Below are 25079 nucleotides of genomic sequence, written 5' to 3' on the forward strand. Positions count from 1 at the left end.
GATTATGACCACAAACACTTTGAAAGTGTGTGTCCTCGAACACTGCTTTTTGTTATGAAGAAAGTTTTGACACTTTCCAATTCCTTAATATTTGATATAAATCTTAAGATTACCTTGTAAGTTTCTATCAAAAATAAATACATAGACAATTATCACTTCATTTAATAATCACCTAAAAAAAGTGGCTAGTACCAAGTTCCCTACTTGACCAACGATTGTGAATTTGTAGCTAGGAAAACTATTTAAAGACAAACATCTTGATTTTTTTATGAACCTTGTTTTCCAACTATGTATAGATAAATTGTAAGGTACTCGGTAGGAAATAATCTGATTAATTTTGAATGACTGGGTTTTTTTGCTGATAGCTTGTTTATTGTTGTGGTGTTAGATGGTTAATGTGGACATTAAGACAACATGCTAAGAGACCACGGTGTTAACCATTCCAGGGTTACTTGGTGAAGACAAAATACATAGTCTATGACTTACAAATAGCCTTTGGCTAGATAGCTGATTCTATAGTTTAAGAATTTCTTTATCCCTTTCTGAAACTATTCACCCATGATGGTCAAAAACTTAGGCCAAAGAATCCATTTTACCTGAAAAAGGGACAAGTAAGCTTATCCTGTGAAGAACTGACATACTATATCACACTCTTTACCATTCATCTGGCTTCTGTTACATCCACTGAACTCTGCCACTGTAACATGGAAGCAACCATTGCCTGGCATCAACCTATAGTGACTGTATTCTAGTCTTTAAAGTTGCTAAAGATGTAACCTCTTGGGTTTCTTCTATCTCTTAAACCTGTAAATTCCATGCTCTCTGGTCACTAGGAAAAGACAAGATGTTTATGTCTTTAAAGATTTTGCTCATGAATCAGGTAAACATATAGAGTTGTGTAGGGATAAGTCCCGCCCCTTAGGGGGCGTGTTCGCCTCGGGCTAATGTTTACCTATAAATCTGGCCATTACATTTTGGCGTCCAACATCGGGCTATTTTGCCCCCAACTCAAGCGCGTAGCCCAGCTAGCTCAGTCGGTAGAGCATGAGACTCTTAATCTCAGGGTCGTGGGTTCCAGCCCCACGTTGGGCACCAAAATGTAACGGCGTAAAGGAATGCAGACAGATTGTAAAAATATATACAGCTTTAATGGGGAAATAGACTTACAGAACCACCGTTCCCATGGAGACCAGGAAAGCAGAAGCAAGCGCTGTGAGCATGCTCACCAGATTTATAGGTAAACATTAGCCCGAGGCGAACACGCCCCCTAAGGGGCGGGACTTATCCCTACAGAGTTGACCACTACAGAGTAGTTAATAACTTCTGTTCTTTTATACTGTATCTAGACCACAGTGCTGCCCTCATTGACATGTAGACGTAATGTAAACACTGTGGGCAGGATGTTTCCAAGACTAATCTCCCTCCTACCATAATCTAGAGTCTCAGGTACATCTCTAGACATTAAGCCAATCTGAAAGATGATGGGGTCTTCCAATTACTTGACAGCAACCATTTTGAAATTGGAGAATCATAGGAGAAGAGTAGGATTTTGCAGTCAGAGTTAGCAGCCATAACAATGCAAGACTTTGTGCTGGTCTTCTCCAATTGCTGTCACAAATCATCTTTGACCAAGTGGCTTAAACCACAAAAATTTGTTTTCTTGTAGTTATGTGGTCTACAGGGATATTATAACTGTTGCCAAGACATCTCTTCTTGGCTTGTGAGTGATCTCTTCTCTTGCACCTTTAAAAGGGATTTCCTCTGTACTTCTCTGAGCCTGTTTACAGTTCTTCTAAGTAAGGAGTCACAGGTCACCTGACTTTAACTATACCTTTAAAAATGGTTTACAAATGAAATCTCACATGCTAGAACTTCAATGTATGCATTTGGGAGAACAGACACACTATAGCTCCCAATAGCTTCTCTCAGAAGAAACCCAGCAAAACCAACCACTCGAAAAACGACCCCTAAAACCTCCTTTCCTTTATATCATCAGTCCCCCTAAGCTTTATATTTCCTCTACCTTCCCCATCAAAGTTCACCCAAAACTGGTAAACCTCCCGTCTTTTCCCTTATTCTTCTGTCACAGAAAGCAGTGGATTTACAGATTTAAAAGGTAACGGAAAATACTCCTTCCCTCTTTCAGAACCTAGACCTTATCCAGAAAGACATAGTTACTCTCAGAGAAGCCATAGATGATTGACCAAAGACAGATTTGTCTATTTTCTTAACAACGGGTGCTAACATTTGCATGGAACTTTACTACCAAGAAACACATATACAGACATACATACACCTATAATATACAGTTGCTTTGCCACTATGATTTAGGTGAGGTAAACAGGAATTCAATTCTTTAAATTGAACACAGAATCTGATCTTTAGAAAGTTTCATGGATCTACCTTCAGCTGGGCTTCTCAACTCAAATAGCCAGCATTCTCATTAACTAAGGCATGATTGGTCCCAGGTATTACTCAGAAAATTCTAGCTGCTGCCTCCTTGTTTTGAATAAAAGATGCTATACAATATCATCTTTGCTCATGGTTTCAAATATCCTAGGAGGAGGGCATTGTCTCCCATGATCTTGAGCCTGGTGCAAAGCCAAATATCATAGGACTGTAGGAAGAAGAATATGGCTGCCTCCTAGAGTGAGAAGCAGGGGGTGAGGGAGAGACTAAGTCCCAGAACCACCTTCAGAGACAACCAAACTGATTCTCCTTCGTTCAGGAACTACCTCCAAAGGTTTCCCCAACCTCTCAAAATAATCTACTATCTAGAAACCAAGAACCTGGAGCAAGACCACTTTATATCTAAGATTTAACTTCCCCCAAGGTATGAAAAGCAGATCTGAGCCAAGGATAAGGGAAAGAAGATACGGCCAATGGGATAAATACATACGAAGAGCTAAATTCCAATCAAGTTGAGAAAGGTCTGTTTTTCCTGAGTGGTAGTGTGAATGTAATTGACCCCCATAAGCTTGAAGGGAGTGGCATGAGGTGTGGCTTTGTTGGAGTAGGCATAGCCTTATTGGAGCAAATGTGTCACTGTGTAGGCAGACTTTGAGGTCTCATATATGCTCACACCATGCCTAGTATCTCAGAATACTTCCTATTGCCCATCAATCAAAATGTAGGACTCTCAGCTCCTGCACCATGTCAGCTGGAATGCTGCCATGTACTCACCAAAATGACAATGAATTAAGCCTTTGGACTGGAGCCATCCCATTAAATCTTTTCCTTTATAAGAGTTGTCATGGTCATGGTGTCTCTTCACAGCAATAGAAACCCTAACTAAGACAGAAGTTGGTGCCCAGGGCTGGGGTATTACTATGATAGACCTGACCATGTTTTTGTTTGGATGATATTGAACTTTAGTACCTTGGATTAGGAAAGCAGTGGGATGCTTTAAGCACTACTTAATGGGCCATGCTAGTAGAAGCATGGCAGACAATGGTGCTGAGAATAATTTGAACTGTGGGGGTCTAGTTCAAGATGTTTCAGAGACAAAGAATTTTAGAATGTTGTCTAGAGATCATTCTTACAATATTTTGGTCAAGAAAGTGGCTGCCATTTGCCCTGTCCAAAGAGTTTTCCTGAGGCTAATGTGAAGAGAATTGGATTAATTCCATTGGCAGAGGAAATCTCAAAACGACCTAGTATAGACTCTGTCGTGTGATTACTAGAGCTTATTTTATAAAGATTTATAATGAAAAAGAGCAAGCTGAGATGAAAAGGAGCACCAGGAAGTAGAATGGAGCTAAGGTTTGTGTTCAAAGAGATGAACAGATTGAGAAATGGATAAAAGGGAGTGGTGACCTCAGGGCAAGATCTCACCTGGTTAAATTTCCAACTTGTGAAAGGGAATTAAAGAAAAGTTTAGAGTTGGATGTGGTGGCACCAACCTTTAACCACCCACCCCTCGCACTCAAGGCAGAGACTGGCAGATCTCTGAATTTGAGGCTAGCCTGGTCTACAGGGTAAATTCAAGTACAGCCAAACTTAGGCAGTGAAGGTAACCATCAAAAACAGAAAGCTATGATGATGTAATTGAACAAGGGGTGCAGGTTCCCAACCCCAGCAAGCAACAATATTTGACAGCTTTGGCCATAGGTTCTGGCTTTAGAATTAAGGACAGACAGAATAAAGGGGTTCTCTAATTTGCCTCTGTGCCTAAAGAAAGCTGCTGGAGCTAGACATGTGACAGGGGTGTCCCTGAGTGGAGATCTAGAGGGGCCGTTTTGTGACACTGTGAAGTTGAAGCTTTGACCTCCTTGGAGATGCCAAAGGCATGGGACAACTGCAAAGGAAAGGAATGGAACCAGCCCAAGAGAAAGAAGTGTGTTGCAATCATCAAAGCTGAATTGACTTGGAGATCTGAAGAGTGTTTTGATATCAGACATGGAGATGCATGTCTGCCTGCACACCGTCATGTGCCACCATGATGATAATGGATTAAACCTCTGAAACTGTAAATGAGTCACTCCATTAAATGTTTTGCTTTATAAGAGTTACTGAGGTCACAGTGTCTCTTCATAGCAATAGAAACTGTAACTAAGACACCCTCCCTATTCTTGCTTATGCTGGTTTGATGAACACCAGACAAAAGTTCAAAATACCTACTTATAGGAAGGGGTGATGGAAATAATATAGAGGTACCCACACTTTCCCAAAAGCTGTTTCCAAAAGGAAGGCAGACTAGAGATGATACCAAGGCATGGCTGGAGTCATTCCCACAGGAAGCAGGCTTTGAGAGCCATTCCAGACCTACCCAGTAGACTTTCCTTAATATACTTCCTATGTGTGACAGGCACAGGTTAAGTTGGATCTGCCTGCAGCCTGTTTGTAGACACAGTGGTCTGCAGGGGATAAAGCTTAGGAAAAAATCCTCCCATCAAAATATTTTGTGTTGAAAAAAACATTGTCTAATCCTTCTTCTGCTGTCCTCTAGAAAGGCCTTTAATATCCTATAGGGCATGTTGCTTAAATCATTCCAACCAGGGCTGTGCAAAGCTCTTCAAAGGCCTCCTCCAGCTGCCCTTGGGAGAGAATGCCAAAACACATTAGGTTCTGAAGCCCCGAACTGAAAAAATGTTTCTAATTCAGATCCCACCGTTTTCTTGACTAAATTCCATGGCATTACTTCTCATTATATTTCCTCTTGGCAAAATCTATACATCCCTACCCTTCTTCTTACCCTTCGGAAAGCAGTCAAGAGTTATTGTACCTCTCCAATTCATCACTTAGCTAAGACATATACAGCGTATTAAATTATTTCTGCCTCTTTCTTCAGGCTCAAGTCCTTAATGTGATCTCTTTATCGTCGCCAGCATTCTTCTGGGTAAAGATCTCAAAGTTAGGAGGCATTTTTAAAAAGTCACTTTAATCCAGCCGCACAAGTAGCATCCAAATTGTGTCTACCCAGGAGACCCATAGACCCTCCTTCAAGAAATTCAACACACCTTGTAAGTTAGCCCTTTTCATTTGATAAGCAAAACTATTTTCTTATTATTTGAGGGGTTTTGGTCTGTTTGTTTGTGCTTCTGTAGAGAAAAAAATATGTGACTTGCAACTCTTTTCCTACACTTCGAAGGTCAAATGGAAAGTCTGCCTATTGCATATACTTCCAATCAAATACTGAGAATGACTTATAAAGTCACTGAGGATCTCTAGGACCCAACTGATCTCAGGAAGGAAAAGCATTTATTAACAGAGTGAGAAACTAGCTTAAGTTTCTGGATAAGGTATTGGGGAGGGGAGACAGAGAAATGGGGGCGTTAAAAGATCCAGGAGTCTAGTGGGATAAGATGAACAACTTTCAGTATTTTATAGTACAGTAGGGTAATTATTGTTGACAACAATTAATTATACATTTCAAAATGGCTAGTGGAGAGGATTTTGAATGTTCCCAATATAAAGAACCAAAAAATTCTTGAGGTGATGGATATATCAATTAACCTGACCTAGTTGTTATACCTGTCCACCCGTGTTGAAATGTCACATTGTACTCCATAAATACACATAATTATTACCAGTTGAAATGGTAAGTCTATAGATAGAGCACGCACTGTGTCTAACATTGAGAATAGCAGCAATAAGTCTAAGATTCTAAATTAAACCTACATTTCAAGAATTACTTCTGCTGTTTGTTCTCAGAAGATGACTCAGCGTGTTTGGCTGGCTCTGCAATCAGCTCCACGAAACCGCATTGGTTTCTGGGAAGTAAAAGCCTGCCCCGTCCTTAAGTTCTCGCATGCTCAAGGACAGGAAACTTTTGGCTAATTCTTCATACTTGTTTTTAGAAAACCTTTTATCGTGTGGATGGAGAAGGACCCTTCCTCCTTCTTAACTGGTAGAAAACTAAAGTTCTCCCAGAAAGGAAATAGCATTGCTTCCTGTGTTTACCTCTGTCAGCACAACCTTTAAGACAGAGCCGGTAGATTAGGGAGGTAGTTCCGGAACATTTGCCTGGCAGGTGCAAAGCCATGAGTTGAATTCACTCCAAGCAATGAAACAAAAAAAAAAAACAAAAAAAACAAAAAAAACTAAACTAAATTAATGTGTGTTTCCCCTGCCCATCTTGCGCTGATTCCAATCACTCCAAATATCCCTACATTTTCCTATTCTCCCAATGATAATGTATTAGGTTACTTTTGTCACCATGACAATTCAAGGGAGGGAGGGAGGGATCTATTTTGGCTAGTGAGTGCTTCCAGCACTAGAACCTACCATGACAGGGAAAGTGTGACAGTGGTCTCAGCCTGAGGTGACAGGAACATGTGCCAGTTACTGGTTACGGGGTACCAACCAGGAAACAGAACAGCTGGGGCCACAGCCAGTCCACATCCTATTTCCTGCAGCCATCACACATCAACTGAAGTTTCTGCAACTTCTCAAACACAAGTCACTCTCTGAGTACCAAGTGTTCAAACACATGAGGTTGTAGGGGACATTTCACAAGTAAACCCTACCGAATGGCATATTTGCCCTCCTGCCAGATGGATCCTTGGCATACTAGCTCTGACCACACAAAGAAATTCCAACAGCTACATTCTCGTCCAGAATAAAAGTTAGACTCTCACCTGGTAAGTCAAATTATACATGAGCCAAAATTATTTATGAGCCATCTGAGCCGCCTTAAGCCCACCTCTTTCCATTGGCCTCCTATAGTCTCCTAGTAGATCTCTAACATAAAGACAACCATTGCACTCACACAGTCACTGATGTCCTACTCGCTGCGGGGACTGCCCTTCACCACTTGCTCCCAAATGAGTTAGCTCTGCCTGTTCTCCAGAGTCTGAGCAGGCTCCTCTCAAGGCTGTCTGCTACTGCTCACAAAGACCCCAAAACCCTCATGGAACTGGGTTTTGTTTTTATCACATTTCTTGAAGTAGTTCCATGGCTCAGTTTGCACTGTCCTATAACCTTCCCCATAATACTGATCTCCTACACAAGAAACTAGCTCTAGACCCTGAATCGTGCAATGCTCAATAAATGTTTATCAAGAAACATCAAACACAATCAGTAATGGGAGGTTATGCAGGAATTTAAGTACCAAGAGAAAGGCAAATATATGTATATCTATATACATGTGTATAATATATAGAGAGAGAAGTGGGAAATTTCATATTTATGTATGTGTTCCTGCACACACATATAGTATATATTCACATGCATAATATATACATATATGTATACATATATATGCATGCGTATAAACTACATATACCTCTGTACATATTTTATATATATAAGCGTTTTGGGATTTGGGTTCTAGGTGCTTGATCCAAGGATTTCTGTGGTGATGTGACTGAGTCTGCCATTACACAGACATGTTGCTATGGGGAGGAAAAGAAAAGAACTCATAATTTGCTGCCATTGTGCTTTCAAGGTGAAAAGCCATGTCCGACATTGCTTTACATTGGTCACGGCCACCTCCGTTGGTGGCATTCCGTCCCTCTTATATTTCTATCCTGTCCTCTTAACAATTCGGGGATTGCTGCAAAAATATCATAATGCTTTACAGCTGGAGAGAAAAATGGAGCAATTCAATTTCCAACAAGGATAACACTGGGCAACTTTGCTCGCTAATTCTATAAAAGAGCCTGAAAAAAAAAAACTGCAAAGAACCACCAATGTGCTATTTCCTGAAACAATTCCACCCCTCCCCAGTGCCCTCACAACAGTGATGGTCACGGCAGAAGAGGAAAGTGAGTTTCCAGGGGCTAATGACAGAGCCGTGATCCAGGATGGCAATAATTGAGTTTTAATGTCCTGAGCTGTTGCTTGCCATAAATCCTCTCTATGTAAAACTTGAGCCTCCACTAGCCGAGATTAATGGTTAGCAGTGTATATAATATTTATTAAACTTCCGTTTATGTTGCTTGGCAATCTGTGCTACCATCAAACAAGTTGAAGTAATTGACATTTAGCGCACCAACCTGCTTTTGACTGAGAAGCATGACATTCATGTAGATAGTAAACATTTGGCAATTGCTGTAAATGTCTCCAAATTTAACGTCATGACCTTTTCTCAGGTAAATGTTTTTGGATAAAATGTAAATAATGATTCACCGGATGTCAAATACCACAGGATGTCAGATCCTGGGCAATGTCAAGTTTACTGTCTTGTTCCCCTCCAGAGGTTCACAGATTGCTCAGCCTGTTGCATCTCTCCATGAGTCTCAGATCAAAACTCACTCACTACAACTTATTATAATTCCCTAGCCCCCCACAACATAATATTTCTGATTAAGAAACGTGGCTTAGTTTCCTTGTGTAATTAGATGGAACTTGGCATTTTAAAAATCCATACTCTGTGATAGAGGTCTCTGAGATCCAGGACAAAAAATATCCCTCAGAACCTCTGGAAGTACAAGCCTCCAATTGGAAAGTAGGACAAACAGATTCAAAGGGTCCATCCTTCTGTCTTCCAGCATCTCTAAGTCTTTTCCAACAGAGCATGCTAATGTTATCAAAAGCGTAAGCTAAGTGCATCTAACCACACCACTCTGCAGAAGTCCACCTCACCCATCAACAGGAAAAGGATCTCCCCGGTAACACACACTCAATCCCTTTACCTCACACTGTGTTTAACTATGTCTGTCCACAAATATTCCCTTAGTACACACCGAGCACGGGGAATTTTGCCATGTACCTTCCACTCATTTTGTTTTTACAACGATGCTGTAATTGTTGCTGTTTGGGTTCCAGGGAAGAAGGAATGATGGATGGGCAGAGGGTTTTGTTTTGTTTTCAATCAGGATTTCACAATGTAACTTAGGTTAACTTTGAACCCCAAATCTGAGCTCTGATTTCTGGGTGCTGGCAGTGCAGGTGTGCATGCCTGGCTCGTCCTTTTAGGTTTGATTTGTTTTTGTTGTTGTTGTTTTGGTTTGGTTTTGGTGGTTTGGGGGGTTGGGTTTTTTGTTTGTTTGTTTTGTTTTTTGAGTAGCTTTGGTGCCTGTCCTGGAACCAGCTCTTGTAGACTAGGCTGACCTCAAACTCACAGACATCCACCTGCCTCTACCTCCTGAGTGCTGGGATTAAAGGTGTGAGCCACCACCACCTCGCCATCCTTTTAGTTTTAAAAACATGCTAAATAAAACGTTTGAAAACTGTTATCAGATTTAGTAAGAGTATTATCATATTGCCACAAAAATAGATACATGCTGACACGCGAAGCAGTAAGTTTAAAAACCTGTCTAAAATTGTTTCTGAGGTTCAAAGGCAAAGAGGCATCTCGGTCAGATTCCTAAAGAGGCTTTCAGTACAGAAGCCAGATGATCAGCTATAGACCTGCGATGGGCCTGCTATCCAGACTTCCCTTTGTGTCAGCCGAGGAGTGCAACTTAACTCTGAGGGAGGCATTGAGACCCTTCCCACACAGCACTTGCCCTCTGAGGAAACAGTATTGTGTGCACTTTCACTAGTGACCATGCTACCAGATCAGAGATGAGGCTATTGGAGGTGACATTTCCCAGGACCTTCCCTGTAGATGTGGAGAATCTTGTTCTCAGAATATGTATATGACCTATTCAAAGTCACATTCCCCTGTGACCTTATATAGTCAGGGCTTCTCAGCTTTCTAGGAGACTTTTCCACACTCAACCTCACTCAGCTCCTGTCCACTTCAGTTGTAAAATGCTAAAGGTCTCAAAAATTATCTGATCCTCACCCAGTTATCAGGACCCGCAATTACCAGACAGTCTGAACGCATTCTTTATTATCCCTCAGGAGGGCCATTGGATTTTGTTCAAAATACTAACAATGATAATCATTCAGCCTCCTTTATAAAGCCAGTTACCTTCCAGACACATTACTGAGCTCTTTGCATATATTAGCACACTTAATCCTCACAACAACCCAGAGTTATTATTCACACTTAGAAGATTAAAAAACAAAAAAGTAAGGCCTAGAGAAGAGGATGAAGATAGGTCTTAAATAAAATGTTCTTCAAGTTAAGGAGTCAGGGCAACCATCAGGGAAATCAGTTCACATGTTTTGATGCTTTGAAATTTCCATGATGTAAAAATCATGCTTTCAGACACGTATAAAAATAAGTACACATATGTGTGCATATGCACCTGTTGTTTTTGTTTGCTTTCTTTTTTTAATAAAACACAATGTGCAGGGACTTAGCCCTAACCTATAAAGTCAGACTCTCCCTGATCAGCATCTGGCCCTCTGTATTCATGAATAGATCATTCTGATGGGTATGGTACTGTCGGCTAAGGTTGCTTGTCTTCTACTGATAAATTCTGGGATAGAGGGGAAATCATTGCCTTTAGCTGTGTTCTCACTTCTGAGCCCACCGGGCTCCCACAGATAGCTCCAAACCCATCATCGTCCAGATGGCCTTGGTTAATCTTGGTAGATCACAAACCAAAGCTAACAGAGATGAATGTGAATGTGCAATATCTGGGAGGGGAGGGGAGAGGAGGGGAGGGGAGGGGAGGGGAGGGGATGGGGGACAGGGACAATAGGAAGGTGGTAGGTGACACTGTTCCGCATGCAAGGCATCCGTATGTGAAATTGTAAAAATAACGCAATACTAACGTTTAAAATTAAAAATTATTGACTCTCCTTATGTAACTAGATTTGGCAAGAAACATGTCCTCCATAGCTTACAAGATCAGAGCCTACAGTTATAAAGTGATAATTTTTAAATCCCCAAGGCATATTTAGATGATTTAAAAAGGAACAGAAACATTTTGTACCAAATGCAAGGAAAAAATACACCTGACTCTCAGAAACAGCAGGAAGCCTTGCTAACACTGGGCGTCCCTCATTTCAACATCTACTAGGAGTAAAAACAGAGTTGAGAACTATAATTGTTAATCCCTGATTTAGACCATTGAACCCCAGTGCCCTTTCAGGCTAAAGTAGATTTTCAATTCACTTGAAGGAGTTCATTGGTGACCTTTGAGAAATCAATTGCATGGTATATCAGGGTAAAAGATGATCTAACTTCCCTATAAATTGAAGATTTGAAAAAAAAAAGTGCGTTACTCCTATCAAGCACACTGAAGAGCACTTCGCTGTTCAAAGTTCAGTGATGGCCTATGATACCCTAATGGGAAACTTGAAATCTCTACTGTGAAATGCAGCTGAAGAGATGAACATTGAGAACCAAGTCTGCACAACATACGGTGATTTTTATAAGCTTTCTTTGCGGCTTATTCTTTGTTTTGACTACTTGAATAAAAATTGCAGTAATTGTTAAATTGCAATACTCATATTTTTTAAAACAGCACACTTATTTTCCTGTATAAGCAAAAGTAGTTTATATATAAACAAAACTTTAAATTTTCTCATGCAGAATCCTATGGTATACATGGAAATTGTCACAACTGACCAATGAATCGGACCTTCGGAACTCATGGGCTATCTCTACTAGCAACCCACAGATCCTGAACAGCAAGATTCAAGGGCCAGTGGCTGAACTTGGCTTCCTTATTTCTTATCAATTCTAATAGACATGTCCAGATAACCTGCAACTCATGCTTTCAAGACTGCATCCCAAGCAGAACTCATCCTCAAAGGAAGTACATCACATACCTGTGAGTCCAGTACATCATGTACCTGTGAATCCAGTACATCATGTACCTGTGAGTCCAGTACATCATGTACCTGTGAGTCCAGTACATCATGTACCTGTGAGTCCAGTACATCATGTACCTGTGCCTCCTCCAGTACAGCATGTACCTGTAACTCCAGTACAACATGCACCTGCCTTTAGGACATCATGCACCTGCCTCCAGGACACCATGCACCTGTGACTCCAGTACAACATGCACCTGTGACTCCAGGACATCATGCACCTGTGACTCCAGGACATCATGCACCTGTGACTCCAGGACACCATGCACCTGTGTCTCCAGGACATCACGCACCTGTGTCTTCAGGACATCACACTCCTGTGTCTCCAGGACATGTCAGTTAACAAAACAGCAGTAGCTCTCCCAAATCACTTGTTGGCTATCACTAACAGTTTCCAATTTGGGTGACATTTACTAATTGTCTTAGTTACCAAGGCAACTTATAAAAGAAAGCATTTAATTTGTGACTTGCTTTTCCAGAGGGTTGGCATCCATTACCATCAGGGCCAAGAGCAAGGCCACAAGCACACAGTCATGGCACTAGTGCAGTAGCTGGGAATTTACACCTTAAGACATCCCCACAAGGCAGAGAGCACTGAGGATGGGAGAGTTTGGGAAACCTCAAAGTCCACCAATGGAGTAAACAATCAAATTCAGAGGTTAGACCAAAAGATATCAACAGCCCTTGTTTGGTAAGATAACAACAGCCTTGTTTGGGGGGAAACTGAGAACTGGGGGAGGGGGGAACTGAGAGTGTGTCTGTCAGTTAATGACAGAGAGGTTAAAGTGTCCCTAGTTTCTTGTCTTTGGGGGAAGCACTTGCACTTGTCCGTGGTTTACCCTCAGACTTGGTAAACAACCACTCAAGCCCCATCTCCTGTCTGCCGAGCCAGCAAGTTAAACACTGCTTCTCAGGGCAGTTTATATAAATAAGTTATGGACAATATATTGCGAGCTTCCACCACCTAATAACATCATGTATTTTTTATGGATTGTTGGAATTTGCAGGTTGGAGGCATATCCATTGAGATGGATAATAGTCGTGTGCTTTTATTTTATGCACTTAGCCTTCTCATTGAGGACTGCATTAATCTTGTGTTTTACAATGGTGAATGCCAAAGAAGCATCTATTCCTCTCTGGAAAGAAAATCCTGTTTTGGCTTATAATGTACTAGCTCCTTCCGCTTATCTTCTGCTTAGACATTTTTATTAGGATAATTGTTTTTTGGACGCATAAACCAAGCTCTAGAATCTAAGAAACAGAAGTTCCTATGGAGAAGATTTATGACCCAATATGAAATTTTCTTGCACTTTGAAACTCAGTCTCCAAAGTCAAGAAGAATTTGATGTCAGAATGTTTTAAATCGTTTTCTAGAAGAGATTTCATGCAAGTGCCTAGAGACACTAAGCTTCCTATAAATGGAGTTAAATTTCAGATTAATATGCACAGGTATCAAGCAGTATTAGGTGATTTAACCATCATTAGCTTCCAATTGTTACGCAGATTAAATAGCTATTTTATTTTAAATGCAAACACAAGAGCACAACACAGACCTATGATTTAATTGTTTTAAATATACTATAGTTTTGAATATTTCTACTGAGACAGTTTTTTTCTAACCCCGCTGCAAACAAAACAAAATAAACAAAAAATCATGCTGCTGGTGTATGAATAAAAACTAGTCCATGCCAGACACCATGACACAATAGACAAATGATCCAACACACAAGAGGTTTGGAGTTTTACATGTTTTAATCTCTGTGTTGACATTCTAGCAATTTCCCTGCTTATGGAACATGGGAGATAGAGGAGACCTGAGAAGTAATATAGTACATCACGTGTATTTTACAAGGAACAACCTGAATAGGTAAGAGAGGAAATGACGAGGAGAGAAAGCAAAATGTTTGCTTTTGTTATGATGCTCTTTCCTCCCACGACCAAGGAAACCAAGGAAGTAGTGCACACAGCAGCAACTTACTTCTGTAGCTATATTCCAAGAAGCTCTGTTGAGTTTGTAAATGCAGACAGTACCAAATCCCATATATGCAATATATTCATTTTCCTCTGTACTCTATAGCTTTGCTGTGTGGTAATAGATTTAATATCTTATGATCTGGTACCCACTTTGCATTAGTTTTTGTATATTGGGACCATGTGCAAAAGGCATGGGTTATTTGTACACAGGTAAAGTGATTGCTAGATACTCAAAATGGTAAGTGTTGGGCAGATGGATAGCATATACAGTATGAATATCTGGCCAAAGGGCTTATATGCACCGGGTAGTACAAAGTAGGACAGTGTTTTAATTATGATATACAGAACAGCATATATAATTTGATACTTATAAGCTATATATCTTTTAAAATTTCTATTTAATATTTTTGAACTACCATTGACTGCAGGTAATTGAGACCTCAAAAAGCAAAGCCATGGGGAGTAGACATTTGTACATGGAATGATTTTATATTCTTCAGTGATAACTTTAATGATTCCATGATCATCATAAGATAATACATCTTGAATATTTTTTCAATGAAACCAACTGAGATTCAGACTGCATTGGATAAAAACATTAGCCACTTTCTTTTCCTTGTTTATCTATTTCTTTCTTCCTTTCTTTCTTTCTTCCTTTCTTTCTTTCTTTTGTTGTTGTTGTTGTTGTTGTTGTTTTTTGAGAGACATGGTTTCTCTGTAGCTTTGGAGCCTGTCCTGGAACTAGCTCTTGTAGACCAGGCTGGCCTCAAACTCACAGAGACCCACCTGCCTCTGTTCCCCAAGTGCTAGGATTAATGGTGTGCACCACCATTGCCTGGCTTATTTTTTCTTTTCTTTTGTATCACTCATGAAACTTACTTCTACAGCTTCTCCTTTCTCAAAATCATCTTTCTGAAAGTTCTGCTTTTGGGTGCTTATCTGTTGTTTTCGCTGAAGGTAAAAATGTGAACGCTTTGCTGACGGTGCGTGAGAACTGCTCTGTCTTCAACTATGCGTATAACAACTCTGAGACTCGAAGGGTATTGTTCGAACACCCTGAACCAACTGATTTCTATGTCTTATGTAAATGAATCTACCGTTATCTAAATGCCAACTCACAGCAGAGAGGGAAACCTGATAAATCCTTAATGAACGCAACCCTTATTAACAGTCTATGGTCCCAATGAGAACTCCTCTTGTAATTTAAAGCAGCGTTATAATTACCCAGTTCCCATAAGCAGCTACTGTAACGACACCAGGCTCGCAGTCCATCAGACGAGCGGCAGCACAAGTACATCTATAGCTGTTCACTTTTAATAAGTCAAACACAGTAATGGGTGTTCTCCGGTAATAACAATACAGCCTGTATTTATGAATGCGCGGGGATGTTTACTTATAATGGCACACATTAAAACATTAAATAAGAAGTAAATATGGTAGACAATGAAGTACTGCATCTAGTAAACAAAAAAATGCTCTTAGACAATTTGTAGTTCTTGCCCTGCCACCTCGATCATCATGCACTGTGCCCTGGTTTTATCGGGATGACAAATGACACCATCATCTGCTTTGTGAGTAGACTCACTCCTATTCATATAGAAGAAATCTCCTATTATAAAAATAAGACTGGCAAATCCAAAATTGATCAGAATGTGTGCACCTAGAAATGCTGTAGAGTTCTATCTAGGAACAGGAAGATATGCCAAAAGTGGCTTAATTTTAATGCCATTGCTTAGAGTTTCCAACACTTGACGTCAGAGCCTGAAGTGTTGATAATGAGGTGATCTGTAGAGAGTGATGGCCGTAACCTTTTACCTTTGCTATCTCTTCAAAGGTCACTTGGCTTTATGGACTTTTATAGGCACTCATTTGAAGTAATTGTATAACATATTTCAGCGAAATCAGATGTGTAATGTCAGAAGAAGAAAAGATGCCCCAGCCAAACATCTTCTAGATGCCCTACGTCTTCAAGACTGAAGGTCACCACCATGCACTGTTCACATTAACAGTACACTCGAAGAATTGCTTCTTGATACATGGTGAGTGGCAGGAAACAGTCATAACTCTGGCTAGTGGTCTTCGTGGTGGCCCTATATATATAAGACAGTGCGTTTTCTCCTATTAAACAGCTCAGCCAATGCCTATTTCCTGGCCTGAGTCTCCTCTATAAAGAGCGGCTTGAGACCATGATGGTGACTTATGCCATAAGATTCCTTCAACTCCCTTTTTAGATTTCCAATCAGACATAGTACTTTGCACATTGTGGGCATGCGATATGCATTTGCGGATTAAGGGTTGGGTTAGGAGGACAGTTCCAGAGTGGGAAGGAAGAAACAAAGAAGGAAAAGAAGATGAATTCTTCCTTGTCACCCTTATTTCATTTATAAGCATTTATTTTTCTTAATCCCTAATTATGTGTATTTGTGTCTATTTGTGTATGTGGTTCTCTACCATCCTGGTGCAGTTCCTCACATTGTGGTGACCCCAACCATAAAAATATTTTTGTTGCTACTTCATCACTGTAATTTTGCTACTATTCTAAAATGTATTATAAATATCTGTGTTTTCTGATGGTCTTAGGTGACTCCTGTGAGAGGGTTGTTCGATCCCCCAAGGGGTCTCAACCCAAGGGTCGAGAACCACTGGCATATGGGCATGTGTATGTGAGTGCAGTGTCTGAAGAGATCCAGAAGAGGGAACTAGATTCCCCTGGCACTAGAGTTATGAGCTGTCTAACATGGGTTCTGGAAACAGAATACATATCTTCTCCAAAAGCAGGGCTCATTCTTAAGCACAGAGCTACCTCTCCAGCCCTCAAAACCTTCTGACAAGCTCTGTCACTTTACCCTTGTGGTACCAGCAGAGGAGCACATGTGAAGGAAATGCCAACATCTAGATGCCTGTGTTCTCTCCTAACATAATGGCGCCAAGAAAAGATGCTGACACGGTGTCCTGCTGCCATGAAATTTAGAGAAACTCCCTGTAGTTACGGTATATTTGGAGTTCCATTCAATGAAGTTAATCAAGCAGGAGACCATACACATCATTTTTTTAATAATTTCAAAACACCAAAGTAATATTTATGAAGTGCCTGATGCAGATCTGAGAATATGCTACCCACTGAAAGAAACGCAAAAGAAGCTTAGCGTTTACTGAGGATTTAATAATTTGCCAGATGTGCTGGACGTGTTCCATGCCCTTGAGATAATGGTGTGGCCTCTGCAAAGCCAAAGCATGCACATCTGAAAAAGGCGATGAGAACAGGAGAGGAAGAGAGACACTCTGGAATGACGGTAATGCTACCCACCATCTGATCGGTGCTTCCAAGAGGTCGGACAAGGTATAAGCATTGTACTTGTGCTGTTATTTAATGTTCACCACTGAGTTCCCCATATTACAGCTGGAAAAAAAAAAAGCTTAGCTCAAAACAGTTCATTAACAAACTGTCTCCATCCAATCATGCTGCTATAACAAAAGATCATGGCTCAAGAGTTTATAGGCAATCGTAGGATATTTCTTTCTGTTCTGGAGGCCCAGGTCATCAGTGAATGACTCTAGCCAATGACCTTCATAGCCCTAAAGTCCATGCACATCAACCTGTGTTCCAGTGTTTCTGGTTACCTACCTGTGTTTTTAGAGATAGAGAGGATGTTCTTGAAAATAAGAGCTTCATATCTTCTAAACCTACAAGAGAAATTTCATGGAAGAGAGAATGATCTAGACCTTAGAATGCTGACCTGATTTTCATGGTTTGAATAGATGAATGCAGCAATATCAAAGTGGAAGCAGAGACTTCTTAAAATAGCCATGAAACAGTCCACAAAATGACAAGTTCTGTCTGGGATCGGATAATTTAATAGAATGGTCAATAAATCTGAGAGGGCTAATGGATAGAAGCAGAATGGCAACTTGTAGTTCATAGCCTCCCATGCCAGCTCCTTCCTCTTCCACCTCCACTTACTTTATGATATTAAATTCCATTATTTTGGCATTTGAATTGGTTTTCACTCCCCCTGCCAACACACCATACACTACACACACACACACACACACACACACACGGCCCTCTACTATTCAAACCTCAATTTAAGGCCTTACAATTTCTTCCTGGGATTTATACCTGAGGACCTACTTGCTATAACCTCATGGCAAATTCATCTATTGCCCTCTCCTCTCTGTCTTGACTTCAGTTTTCCTGAACAACAAAGTAAGTGTTATAATAAGACAGTTCTAATAGGCTACTGTGGGCCCAAATGATGCAATGCATGCGAAATGGCGGCCTCGGTGCCTGGGAAATAAGATGGACTTGCAGGAGAGAGGAATATTTCTGTTCTATCTTCTTAAGTTAAGTGTCTAGGAATTAAACTGACACTTCATAGGTTAACTGATAGAGAAAAGAGACAATGCCATACTATATATATATATATATATATATATATATATATATATATACTTTCAGAACTTTTCTCTGTCTACATTCTCCATTTCCTTCAGTTCAAAATAAGCTATATACCTTAAGCAAATTTGGAAACCGTATCTAGTCCCCTTCAAACTGAGTGCTTGCTTTGCCTTGGTCTTATCTATCCCTTTATGATCTGTCTCTTCTATTATCCATATGCTGAGCTAAGATCAATGCCCATTTACAAAATATACGCTGACCATTTAGGTCTGCTGAGTCAAATTTTCACAATGGTATCTGCCTGCAGAACAGAAGCCAAACAACCTCGTCTGAATGCTTTTGTTTGCCATTAGTAGATTCATTCTATTTGCAAATTCCTCTGTGTGTCAGGAATTAATTTACACTTATAATGAGGGCAATATCAAAATGAATGTCTCAAAATCTAGAGCTCATGATGACATCTTGGATCTCAGAGAAAGTACTGGGGTCCCCAGCATACTCAGGAACCCATAGATGTGACTGGGAATGCCAGCAGAGAGCATAAAGCCTGAGAAGAAAAAGGATCCCATGTGCTCATGGCACCAGCATTTACAGAATTAACAAAAGAATACATGAAGGAACGCGGGGAGAACATTCAACAGAAATGAAATGTTTGGACTCCAAAGGAAGCTATAACTTTTAGTCATGAGCCAAGAAGCAAATGAGTGGTCAACATGGGGCAGGAGTTGTGTGCCTCAGTGCCAACAGTGGGGTGAGCCACGGTGTAGGTAGAAACCCAATGGCTGTAGCTTTAAAGACCATGGCAGACGAAAACACAGGCTACAGGCTGCTCTTGAGATATTTTCAGCAGGTGGAAGTTCTCGTACACTCAAAAGATGAGATTTCTTTCATGCACTACTCTTTGTGAGAGATTTTCAACTATGACCACTTTTAGAGTTATTTTAACATGTTTGAAGAAGTAATAATGGCCAGAGAAAATGACAATTAGATCAGAAAGGAAAAAACTCTGATCTAAATGATTTTAAGATTCAGTTGACTTTTGGTGTTGTTGTTTTTAATTTTGCACATGATTCAGGCTGGCAGCCATGCTTAAGGACCTGTCCGCTACTGTGGACAGGAGATTAAAGAGACCTTCTGGCTATCTCGTTAAAGAAACATGGGTTCCCTCCCAAGCAACACCCAGAGGAAGAAAACAAAAACAGCAATCTTTCCCTCTCAGTTCTCAACTGTTGTCCTCTGACAAAGAGATTAACAAGAGAAAAACAAACAACTTTTAATAACCTGTAAATTTCATATGTACCTGAGGGAAGCTCGGAGAACAAGCAACTCAAAAGCACGGCTTTAAACTCTGGTTTATGGGGCACTTTTGACAAAGAACAATGCATAGGTGAGCAAGATGATGCAAGTAGGTGAACTGCTTGCCATGAAAGTGGAAGGACCTGAGTTCAAATCCCCAGACCCCACTAAAATCCTAGCACAGTAGCTCATGTCTGTAATCCTAAGGCTTCCATGAGAAGCCAGGTGGTGGAGACAGGAGAGGCTCCAGAAGCTCATGAGCCAGTTAACATAAAACATGCGGCAGGAAAACAGCAGAGACCATGCCCCAAAACAAGGTTGACGATATTGATGCCCAAGGTTGTCCTCTTGATGTAGCATTGTCATCTGTCAATCTGTTTGTGTTGATTTCATTGGTTAATAAAGAAACTGCCTTGGCCCATTTGATAGGCCAGTCCTTAGGTGGGTGGAGTAGACAGAACAGAATGTGGGTCAGACGCAATGAAGCTCCAGCCCAAAATGGACGTAGGCTAGAATCCTTCCCCATAAGCCACACAGATTATTAGAAATGGGTTAGTCAAAATGTGAGAGTTAGCCAGTAAGAGGCTAAGGCTAATGGGCCAGGCAGTGTTTAAAAGAATACAATTTGTGTGTTGTTATTTCAGGGGTTAAGCTAGCTGTGCGGGGAGCTGGGCGGGAGGAAAAGCAGGCCCGTGGCTCTTCTCTATATCCTCTGACCTTCACATGTGTGCCTGTGTGTGCCCTTAGGCTCCTGAACTCACTCACACAAGTTTTTTTTTAAGGGAATACAATTGCAGGGGAATGGTAGGACAGAGGTCAGTGGTTTGAGATTCCAAGAATAGCAAATTGTGGGAAAGCACATAAATAGGTAAAAAATCAGTTGATAAAACAAGATAATGGAGTTTTTTATATAGTTTCCTTGGGTGCTGTCTTCAAGTTAGAAGTTAAAGCGGTTTTACTGTGGATCTCTGCATCTGTGCTTTGGGAAAGGAAGGATTGTAGGAACCAGAAGGGTTGAGCAGACCACAAGAAAACCCACAGAATCAACTAACCTGGGCTCATAGGGGCTCACAGAGCCTGAACCGACAATCAAGGAACCTGCATGGGTGTGACCTAGGTTCTCTGCATATATGTCACAGTTGTGTTGCTTGATGTTCTTGTGGGACTCATAACAGTGAGAGCAGGGGCTGTCTCTGACTCTTTTGCCTACTTTTGGGACCCTTTTCCTCCTACTAGGTTGTCTTGTCCAGTTTAAAATGAAGCGATGCGCCTAATTTAATTGTAATTTGATATGTCATGTTGGGTTGATATCCCTGGGAGGCCTGTCCTGTTCTGAAGGGAATTGGAGAAGTGGATCTGTGGGGGAAGGGAGATGAAGGGAAGAGATTGGGAGGTGAGGAGGGAGGATGTAATATATGAAAGAAGAATATTTTCAAAGTTAAAGTTGTCTCCTTGACTAACTGTCAATACTCCTGGGAAAGACAAGGAGGAAGAGTAACAACACAGGAATTTTTATAAATCATGACATATGCTTTTGGTACATGAGCTTCACTTTGCCCTGGAATTGATGTAAATGACCTTAATAAATACAATCAGCCTAATAAGGTAAGTATTAGACAACCTCTTATAGGTTACTGGGAACCTTTATAAGGTGAATGCTTTAATTAAAGTAAAATTCAGGTTAAGCCAGTATGAGCCAGGAGGTAAGGGTAGTGCCCACCTTCGCAAGACATTATGTTATTGGCTCCATTGACTGTGTACCTAACTCTACTGCCATCTACTTGCAGATGATCACATACCCCATAGAAGTACCATGACTGGAAATGCTGAATAATCCCCACGGTTCTAAAACAAAAGGGAAAAAACATAAATAAAATTTAGGAGTTAATAATAAGTGTGCATGGACATGCAAGCCCAACACTAGAGAGGCCAAAATAGTGTGAGATCATGTGTTCAAAGAAAGGCAGGGTTACATACTGAGACCCCAAGACTCTGTCACAAAAAGTAAATAAGAAACTAGACTCTACTTCCATGGGTACAATAGAGACCAATCACGGGTACCATGCTGTGAACTTCCAAAATTGCTTATACATCATTGATTTGGTTAACTGAACATTGAAAAGCTTTAACTCCAAGATTCAGCATCATCCAGATAAAGCATTTGACAGATAATTAATTTTGCTTAAGCTAACCCTGAACCTGAGTGACACTTCTGTCCTACCTTCCTAAATGACCCCAAACTGAATAAATACAATGACATAAACCCAAATAATGATTTAGTAGGGCAATTACCAGAAGTTTACATTTTTCTCCTAAACTGGATACACAATAAAAAGTTTCAAATTTGCTGATAAATAAAAGTTTACTAATTGTTCAAGATAAGTGAGTCATAGAACATCACCCAATGCAGTGAACTGTGACTCATTTTCACTCAAATTCAGTTATGTAGGCGATTGTATACACAACACACTCCCAAGCATACATGCACACGTGTACACACACACACAGCACACACACACTGATTGTCTTTAAGGAGTAGACACACATATGTCACCATGGTGTGCACATATACAACAAATGCTTGCACATACCATAGTGTTGAAGAGCTGAGATCCATCACAGCATCGGAGGGTGCACTGGTGGTCACAGCGGGAGAGGATGAAAATAAACAAATGGATACTTTTTTAATTTGTAAATGACAAGATGAAGAATATTGTAGATTTTCCCCACCAGACTGTAACAATATTAAGGTAAATCAAATTTTGCACCTCATTTATTTAACAATGTCGTTTTTCAGTTGCTGAAGGTTTTTTTTTTTTTGACTCTCAGAATACAAGGCTGCACAAATTTCCCAGAATTTATTTTTGTAAAGGAAAAAAATAACAGTTAGCTCTTGAACACTTAATTATAATTGGCTACGCTTCTTTTCTTTCATTAAGTGATCATTTATGAAAGACTACTTCATGATCATCTAAAATGTCGCTTTGGAAAGACTGAAGCAAGCGAGGGAAGATGCAATCACAATGTAATGTAATCAGAATACTTAATTAACATGCAATCATAAAAGAAGAAAACAGTCTCATAGCATTTGCACCCAAAGCCAACAATGGGACTCTATCTAAAAAGAGATATAAGCTTTATAAATACTTTAATGGTTACAGCACTTTTAAAAATCATTTCCCTGATCATTCTTCTATTTTAAATAGAAAAACTAAAAACTTGGCAAAGAATTGGGTATTGCAAGACTATTGCCTATTGTTGCCAAGCCAGTTCAGCCACACTGAAGTTGAGATGGAGAGGCAAGGACACTCCTCACATGTCTCCAAGACAAAGGCTCCCTTCACATCCTTCAACTACCCACAGATCTATGGAGCGTGGGATTAGTAGGGAAGTTATTGTCAAAACAAAAAGCTCTATCCCTTGGATCTTTTGTTTTCTGCTAGTCAAGCAATCATAAGAACATGTCTGTCACAGTTTAGATCACTAATCTACCTAAAAGGTTCATGTTTCCAAAGATTGGTCCCTGAAACGGCAGTATTGAGTGTGGATTTCACGAAATAACTCTATCACGAGGGATCTGATATTACAATCTCATAAATCCACTTACAAATTACTGGCTTAATGGGCTGTTGGGAGGTGATGGACACTTCAGCAAGTAGGGCTAGTTCAAAGGAAGGAGGTCATTAGGGATGTGATCCGATGATAGAGATAGAAATATACTTATTTATTTTATACTTCTATCTCTCCCAATCTCATATCTCTCCAAATCTCTATCTTTATCTCTCTCCCACCTTCCATGATGCGCTTTTCTTTCCATTGGTCCAGAAATAATGGAACCAAATATGATTGTGTCCCAAACCTCTGAAATCATGATTGAAAATAAATGTTGTCTCCTTCAAGTTGATTTTCTTAAATATCCAATCATTATAACAGAAAACTGACTAACACAATATCAAAATACTGTTGCTATAAGCCACTGAGCTTCTGAGAGGATGCATCATTTGATCCACTACATCCACCGCATCCCTTGGTCCACCGCATCCCTTGGTCCACCACATCATTTGGTCCATCATGTCACTTAGTCCATCACATCAATAACAAGATAAAGGTCAAGAAAGGAATTTGGTAAGAAATCAGAACATAGCCACAAAGAATGAAAACAGTCATCAGAGCTCCAAGTGAAAGACCTTTTAGGCATGATTCTAGTCATGGAATGTGAAGTGGTTTAACATCTATTACTTTCTTATGAACCGCAATACCCTGATGCATAGCTCCTTGGATGCACATATGGCAGTTTCTTTATGGTAGGTACCCATCAAAATTGCTAGTCTTTAGAGTGTACTTGTAATTTTAACAAACTGCACACTACTGAGTGGGCTTCCAAAGTGACAAATGATGTCCCCTAGAAAGTTATGTGTTCCTGCTCTAGTCACCATTGAGTCTGAAAATAAAATAAAGAGGGGGGCATTCTGTTTCCCCTTCAACTTGGATTTTTCTGCTCCTGGATTCCGTTAATCTTTCATCCCTGGGGAATGTGGCTGCTTTTTTTCCCAGTTGCCGAGTTTTGTTGGTCTAGTTTTCTAAAGTACTCTTGTGTCTGTCTTGTGTAGTTGTAGAGCTTTCTATTGTTCACCTGATATAGAAGATGCTTAGCCTATAAACCTGCAGCTATAGAGGACAACAAAATTGCAAGCTCACCAAGCTGAAGAGCTGCCCAGAAAGCAATTAGCAGTCACTAATGTTCCATCTGTTTAAATCTGATCAGGGACCACGAAAAGAAACTGGTGCTTCACTGAAGAAAAATACCTAATCATCAAAAAATTTAAATAATCTATATAAATCAGAAAATATAAGAAAGAAAACATTTTTTATGTGTTCTACCTTTTCTTTTTTTTAAACAGGTAATCTAGAGCTAACAATGTTTTTAGACAGGGCATTTTCTCAGTAAATAGAGTTTAAAGTTTTCTTTCCCATATTCGGCTGTTCCAAAGGTGACCGTATAATTGATCATACAGTCACAGTCTCTTGTTGGAGCAGTATGTTCAAGCTTGAGCTTCAAAGCACCAATGAAAGGTAAAATGTTTTCTCACATCTAAATGCAAGCATAATACTGAACTGAGAAAGACAGCCGAACAGAGGGAGCTGAAAGTCCGAATGCATGCTTTGTTCTCTTATTTATTTACTTGTAAAAGGATGAGTTGGTGCCACCACAGTTTTGAAACGTCCTTACTACGTGTTCATTTTTAGTATTTTCATGGGTCAGTGACTTCCCCATATCTGCTATGAGTGACCAGTGATAACCTTCCCATAT

At 40.2% G+C, this 25079-nt stretch overlaps 1 non-coding gene across 1 annotated transcript; it reads left to right on the forward strand.

Annotated features, from left to right (window-relative positions):
* The first annotated feature begins 1019 nt into the window (after positions 1 to 1019).
* On the forward strand, positions 1020 to 1092 carry Trnak-cuu (transfer RNA lysine (anticodon CUU)). Its single transcript has one exon. It is a non-coding gene; the product is annotated as a tRNA-Lys (tRNA).
* Positions 1093 to 25079: the final 23987 nt, after the last annotated feature.

This window comes from Chionomys nivalis, chromosome 2 (assembly GCF_950005125.1).
Source record: "Chionomys nivalis chromosome 2, mChiNiv1.1, whole genome shotgun sequence".
Lineage (NCBI taxonomy): Eukaryota > Metazoa > Chordata > Mammalia > Rodentia > Cricetidae > Chionomys > Chionomys nivalis.